The sequence below is a fragment of the Nothoprocta perdicaria genome, unplaced genomic scaffold (assembly GCF_003342845.1).
Source record: "Nothoprocta perdicaria isolate Ctin4 unplaced genomic scaffold, notPer1 scaffold_4, whole genome shotgun sequence".
NCBI classification, from domain to species: Eukaryota; Metazoa; Chordata; class Aves; order Tinamiformes; family Tinamidae; genus Nothoprocta; species Nothoprocta perdicaria.
Window position 1 is genome coordinate 2,564,409 of NW_020455643.1, and position 15,425 is coordinate 2,579,833.

At 39.0% G+C, this 15,425-nt stretch overlaps 1 long non-coding RNA gene across 1 annotated transcript; it reads left to right on the plus strand.

The window, feature by feature from the left end:
* Nucleotides 1–1,139: 1,139 nt before the first annotated feature.
* LOC112952487 lies at nucleotides 1,140–6,621 on the plus strand. Its single transcript, XR_003250393.1, has 4 exons — nucleotides 1,140–1,237; nucleotides 2,089–2,246; nucleotides 4,752–4,815; nucleotides 5,726–6,621. It is a non-coding gene; the product is annotated as an uncharacterized LOC112952487 (long non-coding RNA).
* Nucleotides 6,622–15,425: the final 8,804 nt, after the last annotated feature.

Genomic DNA, 15,425 nt, shown 5'->3' on the forward strand with positions numbered 1-15,425 from the left:
GTCTCTAGTTCATCCTACTCTAAACTGATATCAATCAAAATGAGACTACAGCCCCAAAAAGGACAGAGAAGCACTATATTCCCTCCCATGTCAGTCTGCGTTATCGTTCCCCTCAAAGGACTAGTTGCCTTCTTAGAGATGCAGATGCCTTTTATGCAGCCTCCACCCTGTTCTTGCACCTGATGGTGCAATTATTTTCAAACTGTAGAACTAGTAATTCATCTTTCAGCTTTTAAGCTCTTGCTGTGTTTTGTAAATACAGGCGTTTCTTGCTAGGAGATGATGGTCTTGCTTCTTTCAGCGTGGCTGCAAAAGGAGCATTGCACTGCATGCTAAGCAATCATTCCTGCGAGAATAGTAATAGAGTTGACAAAAAATACAGGAAAAAAAAATAATAAAAAAAAATTAAAAAGCATTCTGGATGTTCTTCTGTCAACATTTCCTATCTTCCCTGTACAAAGCCTTCAACCAGGATCCTTCAGCCGATTTTGCCTGGAATAAGATTATAAGACTTTTAACCAGCGTCATATCCTCTGGTTGATATCATAGCACAGAGTGCTGTAAACGAGGCCTAAAATGGCAGACATACTGCTGGAAAAGATGCCAAAAAATGAGAGTAGAAAGATTATTAAAGGGCAAATGGTTTGACACGCACAGCACCAAATCATTTACTGGATGACAGGCTTTGGGAAGCAAGGCAAAAGAAATCTGCCTACAGCAAACATTCAGGGAAGAAAATTATTTAGCATAATGAAAAGGAACAGAGCTATGAATAATGAGCTAAAATTAGGAAGGGAGAGTGGCACTTAGGCTGAATATCAAGTAAAGTTTCCTGAGGATTAGAGGAAGTGGAAGAGGGTGCGCTGCGTGGTGTATGAGAAACCAGAGTGTTTCTTAGGGGTGTCCCTCCACTTCCATTCCCACCAGAACTACCTCATTTCCTCATTCATTCTCATTTCAGAGACACCTCATTTCCCGTCCTATCATCATGCACGGTCTCTCTCTCTCTTCATTATGGATGCATAATTATTTTCAGTGCAGTGGCTTTGCATTTTACCGCATCACCTCCTTTAAATGCACACACTTGCAAAATCATCATAGGGCTGTATTTCTTTTCAGTGCCCTGATTTGGCAGTGTATTCACAGGATGGGACCAGCGTAGAAGATGTCTCGGCATTGTCTAAATACTGAATAAGCAGGAGTGATGGAGTTCACGTTTATAGACCTTCCTTTGAAAGTAAGTGGTTGTGTGTATTTGTGGTAAACAATTAAAGAAGCTTGACTCCAAGTGCTTCGATGTACAATAATAGATGGCAAAGGTGGAGGCATTGAAAAAAGACAACACATTTATCATGCAATGAAAAAGCCTCTGTGATTCAGGAGAATTGTGCCTTTTCCTTCAGCTATTACTCATAGCTCTGTGTTGCACAGGAAAAAAAAAAAAAGGTAGGTAGGAAAAAAAAATACAACAAAGCTAAGAAGCGAAGAGGAAAATTCCAAATTTTAATATACTAATGAACACTGGATTACTGAGCTTTGCAGAGCAGAAAGTGTCTTTACCTCCCATCAGTTCCATTTATTTCTTAGTACCTAAATACAGTGGATACATAGAACTTAAAATTTACACTGTAAGTTATATGGGATGCATTAATTTGTAATACTATTGTAGATAGCTTTCTTAATTTATATGTGAAAATTGCAATGGAAATTAACCCTGGAAAGTACTTTGAAAGCATTGCCAGCTTCCAGTAGTTCTGGTGTTAAAAGAGACAATTGGAGTTTTGCTTGTGCGTTAGTGATAGGGCTTGATTGGCAGGGAGCAGGACCCTCAACAGGGCTGATGTGATGGGTGTGAAGGTGAGTGGCTTGCCTGTTCCCCTGCATGGTTCCTAAACCACATCTGTCTGCAGAAACATTCATATTTGAATGTGTTCCAATGAAAAGAGAAACACATTTCATGTTAGAAAATACATGCTATTATGAAATGAAAATATGACTTGTGTGGTTTGGATTGGCCATGGTGTTACCTCTTGCTCTAGCAGGGTATAACAGTCCATCTCACCTGTTTTTTTTCTGCTTTTCTTCCAGAAAAGCTGAAGAGTCCTCAGTTTGCTTGACCTCAAGCTGGTGCTCTCCAAGCTGGAATCTGGGTAGAATTCCATAACCTCAGGAACAGAGAGAGAGGAAGCCTGGAAGTGAAGCACCAGTGTTTTATTTCTCCTTGCTGAAGCTGATGTACATCCAAGGTTGTATCTCTTACGAAACACATGAGATCTCCTTAAATATTTTTGTGCACTGCAATTTTTACAGCGTATGTCTAAGTGGAAGTAAGTCAGATTTACACCTTGGTTCACCTCTGACTCATACTGTCCTGAAGACATGATGTAGATTTAGCAGAAGCCCTGGAACAGTGTCTTTACATATAGTGTGTCTTTACATTTATACATAATTCGGTGAATTCAGCAAGCTTAGGAAAAAAAAAAGGTTCAGAGATTGGACAAGAATAAAGCCTACAAGCAAGTAAATGTGATGATACACTAGAACAGCTTTATTTTTTTACATAAGCCATTAATTAATGTTTTGCAGATGTATGTTGAATACCTTAAAATACTTTACTTTGAGAGCCTATATTGTTTCTTTTCAGTAGTTGTTCATTTTCTGAATAAGCACACACAAAAGTGAAGGCAAACTCTAGTGTGACAACTATGTAAGAAAGACTTCTTTTGTCCCAAAATCCCCTTTAATTTCATAACAATAAAATAATAATAATCATGATGCCAAATCTCTCCTACCACCATCAGTCACACTTAAATCACTGTGAGCACTTCATTAAAAAGAAACCTTGCAACGCAGTAAATTTAAGGCAGCAGAATTTCAGTCAGTTCTTGTGGGAATGGAGCACAGCTCTTTCCTTCAGTCTGTAATTAATTTTTAAATAAATGAAACTACACAGGCATGAGACCTTAGAGGCTTCTAATTTGGTAGTCTCTGAAATGTTCAGATTAAATAGTAAGAAAGAAGTTTTTCAAAGATCCGTATTTGAAAGCTATTGTAAATATTAACGGTTTGTTTTATGCCAAAGACTTCTGATACAATGGAGAAAATGCTGTGGTGCATATTTCATTGCATGGTGTTATCAAGGTTGGTGTGGTAGAAGGTGTCTCAGCAAAGGTGGGTCTTTTCTGTGGCTCTACATCATCTATTTTGGGTGCAGTCATGGGGTTGTCATTGACTGCAGAGCTTCTTTATTCCATTTCAACGTCTCATCTTGGCCACGCAAGAGGACAGCTCATCTGAGGTGTCAGCTTGCCCTCACAACGATGAGCTTTCTTCTGCTCCTGTATGACATGTAGAAGAAAAAAAGAAAAGAAAGCATGAAGCTGTGGCTAATGATTTCATCCTATTCAACACCTAACATCAGCATCTGTCCTCCTCAGAGAAGACACTCCTGCCAGTACCACTCCTGCAGCCTGGCTTTGAGCTCAGAGTCAGATCTTGATGACTCAGATAGATTGATATCCATATACTGAAGTGCTATAAATTTAGAAAATGTGGTCCATAATCTTCAAATGAGCAGATGTTTACTATTTCTGATGAGAGCCTATGGTGCACAGTCTGGAACAGAATATATATAAAATGCTTTAAATGGCTTAGATCATCGTGCCAGATCTTGTTTGAATAATATAGCCCAGGTTCATCTCACCATCTCTTGGCTTATGATTTTGGCCCATTTTCAACAAAAAAGTCTCGATAGAAACTAATTTTACTTTATATGGAACATCTCCTGACAGTGGATTCATAACAGCCTATTAAAATTTAATTAACATTCCTGTCTTAAAATGTTTGTGAAATCTGAAGACCGAAAAAGTTATCACAGCAGACTTTCTTCCCGGAAAATGATTATTGTACATCACTGTAATTTAATCATGCTATTTTATACAATTCTGATGAAAATATGTACTGCGAAACTGAGCAAAGCTTTTTGATTTATTGCAGTTGCCAACTGTCTGTGAGATTCTTCATCCTTAATCATCACTGCATGAAATCGGGAAGAGCATGTAAACTGATCTGCTAAATAAGTCAAAGTGGTGCTGTGCTCCTGGACACTAGATGAAAGCCCTCTTATGTGACAGAGCTGATCTATTTTAGCAGATTTTCTGTGTGGATTATAGACTATAAATCTCTTATATAGCATGTTTTGTTCAGTTCAATATGCTTTGCATCTAAACCGTGTTATTCAATGTCCTTTCTGTCACAGATGGTATCTGATTCACCCTGTCTAATGTGGCTTGTGGCCATTTGGCTATCTGTTGGTATAGATTTTTAAGAAAGTATTATAATTTGTCATTTTATGGGATTAATTAGGTTCAGACAATTTGTCTATTGAATTATGTGGTGGCTTTGTGTAACTGTGATAAGAACTGTGTTGGCTCAATATTAAGGAAATTTAAATATCTACCCCTTAGGCGGTCGAAACAATACAAACTTCTAAGGGCTCGCTGCATGGATTTTGTGCTTTAGACATCTGCTCAGATAGCAGCAAAGCCTGGATAAGTGATTAATGCTGTGTCAAAGATTTGGAAAGTTTTTGCTTAGAGTAGAGCTCTCCTGACAATGAGCCCACTAATCTGTTTGCTGCTTTGGAGATAGTAGAACAAACTGAAAAAAGAAATAGTCTCATAACCCAACCTCAAACATCAGAAAAGCCTTACTTGAAAAGTTACTTAAAAAATCATGTCTCTATGTCCTAGGTGACTTGGAATGGGATGAAGCATGGACAATACTGATGGGTGATTCTTCCAGGACGTGCATGCTGTGAGTTATCATTTCTGGCTCCCAATGATCCCAGCAGAAATAATGATTTCTAGATTTCTCATTGCATGATATACAGTGTTTCAAGTAAATCTCAGTGAATGTTAGCTTTTTTACTAGCACAGTGCTTACACTGTTGATAGATGGGCAATTCTGATGTGAGCAAGGGAGGTGCTGACCCATATATCACATGGGATCAGCAGAAACTATGGGAAATGGGACTGTCGAACCATGGTCTGGTGCAACAGGTTGTGCATAATTGCATAAATAAAGAGGAAAAATGGAATAAATGTATTCTGAAGTAGGGTCTGAAGCGTGATGGAGCATCGCTGCTGTTGCATACTCCAGACCATAGGTTTGTCTCTAAACTGCCCCATTTCTGTCCTCTGTGCATAGCACCTGGGCTGTCCGTGGGCATGACGCTTACCTCATGGGAACAATCTAGCTGCTAAGCCAAATTTCACTAAATTGTGAAAAAGAATGAGACAGGCTGGGTTGCTGGACTCAGTAGAGCTTTAGCTGGGTTTTATATCAGCCAGGGCACGTCATATAAACAATATTGGCCTGATTCTTGTTAATTCTGGACTGACTGTCCCCTAGGCGCTGATGTGGATGCTTGCCAGTGGTTGGGGCTTAGCTTTCCTTAAAAAAAAGTTCTTTGATCAGTATAAGCCAATACTATGCTTGCCAGGACCTGTTAAACAAATATATGAACAGAGAAATGCACATGTGCATTTAAGAAGTTACATACCAAGCATGATACTCTGGATTTTTTATAAATGGATAGCTTGCAGATTCCGACATGCAGTATTTCTGTTTAAGGTGGTGGATTTCACATGGGAAAAAAGGGCACTTTTCTTCCTTGTGAAGTCTCTTAAGTTAATTACTTGCCTCTCTCTAACGGATCTTGCAGTGTTTGCCATTGACCGGTGGTTGTTGGCACTGACAGCAAAGCACTGCCTGCCTGGGAGGCGCAGAAGTGGATGAATCAAGGGAATGGAGTGTAGAGCACTGAAAAAAGGGACAACCGTGCTGCTTCTCCTCCTCCTCATATGCCTCTCTGAAGCATCTCCCACAGCAGCAAAAAATACAACCGTGTAATGAAAAGGAATGCTTTCCTTTTAGAAACCATTAATATGCACAAGGAAATACCAGACAATATTTATTGTAAGGTTGTTGATTCTGGGGCAGTAAATCACGGTTGTGTAGATACATACATTTGTCTTTGTTCAAGCCTGGTAAGTATTGTGAAGGATTAGAAATAATTCCATGGCTGTTACATCTGAAACTGCATTATCGGTCCAATTTTGTTCCTTTCTAAAACATATCCATAACCGTAACAGATACCAGCTTTCAGCATTAGTTTTGAAGGATTAAGTCTTATTCCTATCAGATTTGAAACAAAATAGGTAAAGACTTTCTGAACTAAGACATCCTGGTAAATCCCATCATAATTAAAAAAAGGAAAAATATTGTAAGCCTAGTTTGATGGATTTCTTTAGAATGATGCTGCTGTAGTTTTCTGTCCGCTATGATTGCAATTAATTAGGTAGCCACAATCAAAATGGATCCAAACCATGAATATTTCCAGGAAATGGTGTCTCTGGAAAGCAGAGTATGTTGTGGCAGGAACTTGTTGACGTAGAGTAGGATATTCTTGTCTCAATTGCTTTGGAAAATTGGTTTTGCTAGAGCTAGGAGATGCCAGACTGGGAGGTTAAACACCTTTATTTTGGAGGAAGTAAAGTGAGCAGGTGATCTGGCAGGAAAAACAGTCCATGATTGGGCTGCCAACTCTGAAAATAAACCCATTTTAGAAGCTGCTGCAGGAAAGACGTTATTGAGGTGCCATTGATAGCAGAGAGGAGGAGGAGGCTGGAGAAGAGTGACCCTAAGGTTGGCCTTGGGCAATGGAGATGAGAACCAAAAAGGGTGTTTTCATTGCAAGGAGAGTAAGAGCAGCTCCTGAAGAGACTTTCTGAACTCTGCTGGAGAGGATGTTTCTGGTGGGAAAGAGAGGAGGTTAGCAAGAGGTATGTGATGTGTAAAAAGGATCCTGGGGTGTTAACAGGGGCCCGTCTGACTGGAACAATTTCCTAAGAGCTATACGGGGGAAAAAAAATAAAAAAGACTCCTTTTGGAGAGGAAAAAAAGAAATGAGAGAAGGTAAAGGTATCCTCTATCATGAATACCAGTCAATAAATAATCCCAGATGATGGGATGAGATCTAACATTCATCTCTGGTTGTTAAATACGTCTTATATATCCCTGTCCTGCTGATGAGAACATCAGGTGAATTTTAAAGGATTTATTAAAGCATTATGTTCCAACATAGACCATGTTTTTTGGCATTTGGAGGGGTTGTCATGTGCATTTTTTTTTTTCCTATGAATCCTTTGCATGACATTCCCATCCTTAAACAGAGTTCCTTCTTAGGGGGCATACCCTCTAGCTGAATGTTTAACACTGAGGAGGGTTTTGTAGCCATGAAAAGAGACAGAAGTGGAGTCGGTGCATGGATTTGGGATGACGCGTGCAGAGACCTAGCAGCATGAATGGCAGCATGGCCACGTGTGGACAGTCTTGAGAGAAGACACTCTGCTCTCCTGAGGACAGATGAATCCAGTTGCTCTTCATGGATGTGAGCGGATTTGGGGGAGGATTTCTGAAGGACAGAGATTGCCTTGTGGTGTCCATCACCCCTCGAGCTGCATGCACAAAATGTTAGTGTCACTGATGATGTCCTACGTGGCCCTGTACCTCTGCTAACCACCACATCCGCAAAACGCCCGAAATCAAATAGGCTATTTTTGTATTTATGCCATTATTATGAACGTTTCTGGAGACCCATGAGGTCCTCACAACCCTCCCAGTTTGATTTTACAGTAATCTTCTCTAAATGATAATTTATGTGCAAAGTTCTTTCTCCGTGCCAGCACTAAAGCCTTGGCACCAGGCGCTTTTCTGCTACTTGCCCGGAGAGCTCAAGCTCGCAGCGTTTTCCTAGGGAAACCATGGAGACAATTTATAGCTTCCAAATTTGTGTGAGAAGTGTTTTGCCCTCAAGTGCAATGTACTCATTATTAAAAATGAACTGCAAGGGTTCAAATTACATGAAAACATTTGTTTTGGTATCACAAACAGAATGGGGGACTGTACTATGATTTACAAATATTGCTATACTTTAGTCTGGGATACACATAGGTGTCCTCAATAATCAAAACGGCAAACTTGCTGCCTCTTCTGCTGCAGAAGGTCTCTTCTCCCATTATAATTTTCTTGCAAGTTGGCAGAAGTCCTGGTGCTCTAAATCAGCTTTTGAGGTTTTTAGTTTCAGTCAAAAAAAAAAAAAAAAAAAAAAAAAAAAAAAAAAAAAAAAAAAAGACCTTGTGTCTTATTTTGGGGAAAGGTCTACAAGGTCTGCTTTGGTTCAGCAGCTTTTTTTTCATCTCCAGACTATGGAAAATGCATTCCATTTTATTTTTGAAAGGGATTATTTCAGGGACTCCAGTAACTCAAAAATGGCAGTTTCAAACCTGTCTGGCTTGCACTATATTTAGACGATTTCCTTCTTGCAGGTGAATGACTGTGACATTTAAAATCCAGAATAGTTGCACAATAAAAGTAATAATGCAAAAATTACAGCAGGACCTGCTCTTGATGCCATGAGCATCACCTCATATACATGCATGTATGGGGAGGTGTTCCAAAGGGCTAATGCCAAATCCTGCTAGTTTTAAGCTCTGGGGACATAAGAATCCTTATATATAATAAAGTGCATGTAAGTGAGCACTGCTATGAAGAACATAGCAATGGTGGAGGTCAGGAGAAGACTCCTGAGATATTTCAGCCTCCTACCATGCAGCCTCACTGTGATGCTGCATGAGCTTCGGACCTGAGAGGTGCTGCTGTACCCTGTCTTAGGGAGGATATTTTCCATAGAGAGTCATTTGCAGAATATAACAGTGGTTCTGCTAAATTTGTCTCTGTGGTAGGTCTCCCGTGATTTTTTTTCTATGAATAAATGTTTATTTAAAATGATATATTACAGATAAACATAAATAACCCATCTGGATTAAAAGCCTCACTCACTGGTACCATTTTTTTTTTTTTTTAATGTTTAAAAATGTTAATGCTGCATACAGCTTCTTGCTGAGGAACTCCCTAACCCACACAGTTTATGCTTCCCAGTGAAAATTTCATGATAAAATTATTCTTTTACACATTTTCATTACCTCTTCACTTAGCCTCTTGATCATATGGCCTGTTCATTTTCAGCCAGTGCTGCCTTTTTCTTGTAGGAGTATCCCTTTTTGTGGACCATTTTTTAATAAGCAGTCATTAAATATAATTCTGGATAATTTTACAATCTTTATACATATCTATACCTATATATGTGTGTATATGTATTTTTATTATGAGGAAAAATATTATGAACTGAGAAAAAGCATGCTTTTTTTAAGAAAAAAATACTTTTTTTTTTTTTTTTAAATCAAAATGCAACAGACAGGTCTCCACAGAGCAAGGTGTGCGGGCAAACTGCTATGGGATCTTTCAGTAACGTGACCGCTTTCCTCTTCCACTCAGGAATATTAGAGTTAAATGCTGCTGTGCGCCTCTCCAAGTGCTAGATAGATTGAATGCTGCAAAATTTGCTACAAAACCCATAAATCACTTAATCTAGCCCTCGCTTTGCTAGTTCCTCGAGGCTGGAGCTGTCATGCTCCTAGCTTGGTTTGGGATGGCTCTGATTTAACCTGATAAGGGACAACTGGGTGAAACACTACAAGCAGGAGTCAAAATTCCTGCATATATTGGTTATTCTGTAAAAGTGTGGCTGTGCCTGGCAGTGTCTCTGCTGCACCCCGGTGGCACTAATCAGCTCGTTACACCCAAGCACGCAGCTTGGCTGGTGCCTTCGTGCATTTATTGCAATGACCCAGGCTACTGAGAAAACATGCACCGCCCACGAGCTAGTAATTGTAAGGCAGCTTAGTGATATCCTAAGGGCTGGGTTAAATACAGCTGTAGGTTTTCTTGCCACAAAAAACTATTTGGAGTCTACCTGAATAGCTGAGGTTTTTAAAGAGGAGAAATGCCCTCTTGGCTGTTTAGATGGGGTCTGAGTTCAATTTTCTGCTTTTTGGCGTGAGCTAGATCATTTCAGGTGCCTTAGCTCATACGCACATTTAAATCAGATCTGCTTAATTGCTGGAGAGCTGCAGCTTGCTGGGTGGTCTAGTTGCCCAGCTGAGGCAACGGTGCTGTGGAGACCCAAAAATGCTGAGCAGTGACTAAATATGCTTGCTTTTTTTTTTTGGTTTGGCTTGTTTTGTTTTGTTTGTGTTTGTGATTGCCATTGCATTTGGAAAGATTTGAAAGAGTAGGTCTGATGGAAACCTGCAGCTTTGCTCTCTAATTTAGTAGCTAGGAGAAGAAAACTGTGCAGACAATCTGATGGGGGAAAAAGAGAGGTCAGAGGGTGAAAAGAAATATAACAGAGATACATTTACCTCTCCAGGTAACATACATACCTCTCCAGGTCCCTGGGTGAAATTTAGAAATAATCAAGTGTATTGTATTGGAAACCAGAGAATTCTGCCTTTCCAAGGGGTGTTGGGTAAATGATGAACCATAAATATTATATGCACATAAATTCTCTAAAGATAAAAAGATCCTGAAGCGACTGCTATGGAAGCCAAATTGCCTCTGAGCCCTTACCGTGTTGACCAACTCTTTAAAATTCAGCTGTGTTTGTGTGTTTTAATACATTTCCAGAGCAGAAAGAAATGGTTGTGCTCCCTGCTGGGCAGCATGATTTACAAGGATAGGTCTAGGTAACCGCAAATGTATGCTCAAAATACTTTAAAAAAAGCATATATTGTGCTAGCACAGTTAGACGTGTCTAAAATTGAAGTATAGGATCTCCTCTGTGATGTGTTCTGCACCAAAATGACCAAATGTTCTTTTTAAGAAAGTCAAGCCGTTCCTGGTAGAATATGTGCTTTCCCAACAGGGACTCGAGGATTTTCGAGAAGAATTTGGACAAAAGCAATAAGAAGCTCCTGTATGTGAGCTGGGTAGAAAATAGAGGAATGGCCCATGCTTATTCTCATATTAATGATCTGAATATTAATCCGGAGGTAACCCCTTTCTTGCACACTCGCTATATAGTGGTATAATAACTTGGTCTACTTTGCATTCATGTTTCATTTATTTTTCTACCCTTCTTGTCTACTAAACCTCTCATTTGACCTTTTATGGATTTAAAGGATGCAGCATGAGTGACATGATCAGATCGGGAGAAAATGGGGCATGTTGGGCTCTTTTTTGCAATTTGTGCTTGGGGTACAGCAGCTTTGGAAAGCTCCAGACCTTGCATGGTGGATGTGAAGTTCGTCTCCTAAAGGAATAATGAAATGCCAACAACATGAGCACAGACTGTGTGTTTTCTGATACATATGTGGGTGGCCTCTGAATCAGGGCTTGTACAACCATGTAGTGACTGAGTGTTATTAAAACATGCTAATTTATTCCCTGCATCCACAGCTGTCAATCCATCCCCTGGTTTGAGGAGTGAGTCACTTCATCGTCAGCAGCACTCCACCTGCGGAAGGTCTAAAATTTCCAAGCCCTCTATTAAAAACTTCTGAAGAAATTTAAGTAACAAAAGGTATATTTGGAGAGCAACGCTGAGACGATCAATCATGGATGACAAATCCAAATTTTCATGTTAGGATGTGCAAAAAGCACATCACAGACATCTGTGTGCAAAATGAAGAGCAAATACTAATTTTCTCACCTTTTTTTCAAATGAGTAATCCACCGCAAATTGAGAAGGATTACACAGAAAGTCATTTTAGTAAACATAATCTGGAAAAGAATAGATCTCCAGACAAAGGGATTTACAGATGTATTTTTTTCTATTTTTTTAGGTATTTTCATAGGCACACGCACACAGTAATTCAGGCTCCTCCTGAAGCTGCAGTGCTTAAAGTTGGGATTCAGACCTTGCTGATGCTCTTAGCCCTGTCCATCTTGCTTGGTGCTGTGGAAGAGAGTGCTGCAAAATTTCAGCTTGCCCTTAACAAAGTTGAATTTTCAGCATAAATGGTCAAACAAATGTTCTACATATATGTATTTATATGTAGATATAGAATATATATTTCTATATGCTAGAATATTCTATATATTCCAGGTTCTATATTTCAGTATTCTAGAATATTTCTGTTTCTATAATGAAATATTTCGATGCGTGATGATCAGTTCAGTGCTCTGCATCTCAAGGTGGATGGTCCTGGATGTAGCCCTGGCCCTCGTGGAGCTTTGGAGGCAGCTGCCAAGCACCTTTTGGGTCATTTCCAGGGAGATGGGGCCGTTCTGGTGCACAGGATCCCTAGACCATTCCTCCAGGTTCCTGATTTTGTACAGCTTTCATTAAAACTCTGACTGCAGTGGGGATTTGGTTGCCTTTTCTGTAGCCATCTGCAAGACTTCTGAGCACAGCTGCTTGCAGAGGCAGGTGCCAGATCCCGGGGCTCCCGGGACAGAAGCTAACAAGGTTTTTAGAAGATTTGGCCTTTTAGATCAACCAAGTCTGCCACTGGATATTTCTGGCTTTGGTTTATTAAACAGATGTGAAATTTATTAAAATTAGTAGATAAACACCTGTAATGAAAAAAGAAAAAAAAACCTGACTTCTTTAAAAAATGTCTATATAGAGACTGGAAATCATCAGAGGAAAGAGAGTATTGAAAGAATATGTGATAGAGTTTCTGTTCTTATTTATAATAGTGTATTCATAATTCATCCATGGGGGCAAAAGCACAATCAAACTGAATGCTCAAAAGTAGATAAATATGAATAAGCAAGACTATTCCAAAGTGGTCTAAAATGAATGAAAAATTGGTTACATTCACTTAAAGCATGTGTCATGTGATAGAATCAAATATGCAGATAGTGAAATTACTTATTCAGACATGACTCAGGCAAATTCCAGTAGACTCCTTTATGTGAACAGTTTAACAAATCTTAGAGATAAATTCCTAGCATTGATGGTCCAAAAATCTGAATGGTCCTTGCCTTGGTTCAGCATCTGCGCCCATTAAAAAAGGCATTGAGTTTTTAATGAATCTTTCTTGTAAAAATGATTTGCCCCACAGTGGTACAAATATGCCCCACTTGTACACTATCTGCTGTAGTTTCATGTATTTTATCTCTTTCCCTCTCTCTCTTTTTTTTTTTTTTTTTTTTTTTTTTTGCTTTTAAAACAGCAAGTAAAATAAGAATATGAAGAAGACCCTGAGGGACTGTGAGGTTCTCAAGGTGCTGCAGAGCTTTTTGCATGGGTCAGTGAAATCATCGGGTGATTTATGGCAGCGAGCAGAAAGCAATGTAGGTGACACTGGTATCAGCAGGGTCCTCAGTACCTTGTTTTTAGAGTGCTGGTAAAACCTGTTTAAGAAGCTATTTTAGAAGAATGAAAGCAAGGTGGGGAGAGAAGACAGTCAGCAGATTGAACATATCCATCTCTCTCCTTGTTTTCTGAGGTTTCCCATTTTTTCTGTGGGCGGCGTTAATGAATATTGAATAGTTCAGCACTCCGTTAATTGATATAAAATAGTCCTCTATCCAGAATCCTGGGTGTGAGACCTTTCCCCATTAGCCCAAATCTGAGAAATGATTATTAAATGATCTAAGAGTCTTTGAGACTACGTCATGCTGAGGGGACAGGCAGTGATAGGTGCCTCTCTCATATAGATTTGCTCTATTCAGAAATGTACAATTTCTTCAGTAGATGCAAATGTTTTTATGATTCCCTCTAGGTATTATTCCCATCATCTTCCAGTGATCATAACAGCCAGTGTTTCCAGTTTTGACCAGGTAACTGAGGTTACAAGGCTTCAAATTTCAATAGAGAGCAATATATATATATATATATATATATGTATGTTTTGTAAAGTGTACTTTATCTCCAAAAACTTGTCCAGATTGGAGTAAAAGGAGATGGCAGAAACAGAGGGTTGCTCTAGTTGCAATGTTACATGGTTCCCAGAGAGCCTCTGATTTTCACTGCGGTTGGGCCCCGTTATAGAAACCTCATTAATTCTGATGGCAATTTTCCTAGTTCCACGTTTAACTAGCAAGAGCAATAAATAAATCAATTTGCTTCCATAGTAATTTGCTGAACTGTAATACCTGGCAATTTGATTAGTTCAAATCAAAGATACTGTATTGATAAGAGCACTTGGGTACTAAAATTTATTACATTTATATTTTGTTGATCTTATAATAAGTATAGATGATGAATATTTCTGGCTATCAACTAGTTTAGATAAATATTTCAATGACAGCTATAGTTGGAATGCAAATATCAGGAAAAAGAAAATTAATAATCTCCTTGGAGGTTCATAACCCAATTACTTTAGTCTTGGAACTCATGTAAGACCTTCCTGTTGAATTAATTTAGTTTCCATAAGAAAAAAATCAAGGAAACCTCATCTGTATCAAAGACTTATACTAGTACTAGATGATACGTATGGCAACAATGTTTCTGTATAATTTTACTATTCTTTTTTTTTAGACATTTTCTCTAGTCATTCGCTTATTAAAATTACCCTAGAAATAGTTGTAGCAGCTATGTATTTGATACTGAAGTTGCCTAGAGGCTTGGAAATGATTCAGTGGAGGCAATTTCCCAAAAAAAGAGAAGCTTTTCTCAAACAGAATCTAAAGGTCAGATCGTTTCAGAATATTTTAGCTATTAGTAGAGATGCTTAAGAGCTTGAAGGAGAAATCATATCCATTGGCCAACTAAGCATCAGTTGCAAATTGAACCTGTCATTCCCAGCTTACAGTTGTCCTGCAGTTCATTTAGTTTTAGGAAGCTCTCATTCTCATCAATACTATGTTCTGTAGAAAGCTTGAGGGTAGAAATGTTGCCACCAAAGTAGTGCATTTACCTGAAATGCAGGATCTGGGGAGTACTCCAAACATCTCAGCGTTCCAGATAGGGACGGCTTGAACACCAGTTTACCTGGTGAGAACATTTAAACATGTAAATCTGAGATCAAATTATAGCTCTTAGGAAAAATAGATTCTATGCTTATGTAAGAAATTACCGTTGATGTGACATATAAGATCACTGGTTTGGGTAATTTATAAGAGATTCAGCAGAGCACTAATTGCACATATGTAAAAAGCCCGCACATAAACATCTCCACAGCTGGTCCTCTGCAGCTCTGTTTTCTCTGGAGACATCTGAAATTATGCTCTTCTTGAGGCTGAATTAGAAGCCATTCAGGGACATAAACACGTTGTCTGAGAGTAAATGAAGGGAATGCCAGGGCCCCTGCTCCAAAAGCAGGAGTCTAAGCTGTGCTGAGGAAGAGTTAGTCTCTTAAAAAATAATACCTAAAAAACAATGCACATTACACAATACACAGCGTATAATGCCCTAGCATCTTCTCTATTTTTCAATTGGTGCTATGCAAGTGGCATCTTGGATAATGAGAGCATGGGTTTCTCCTTATTGCATTTTTGATTGATCTCTTTATTTCTAGAAAGCCAGGTAGCCTTTATGTTGATGCCAAAGTTCTTCCAAACAAAGTCTG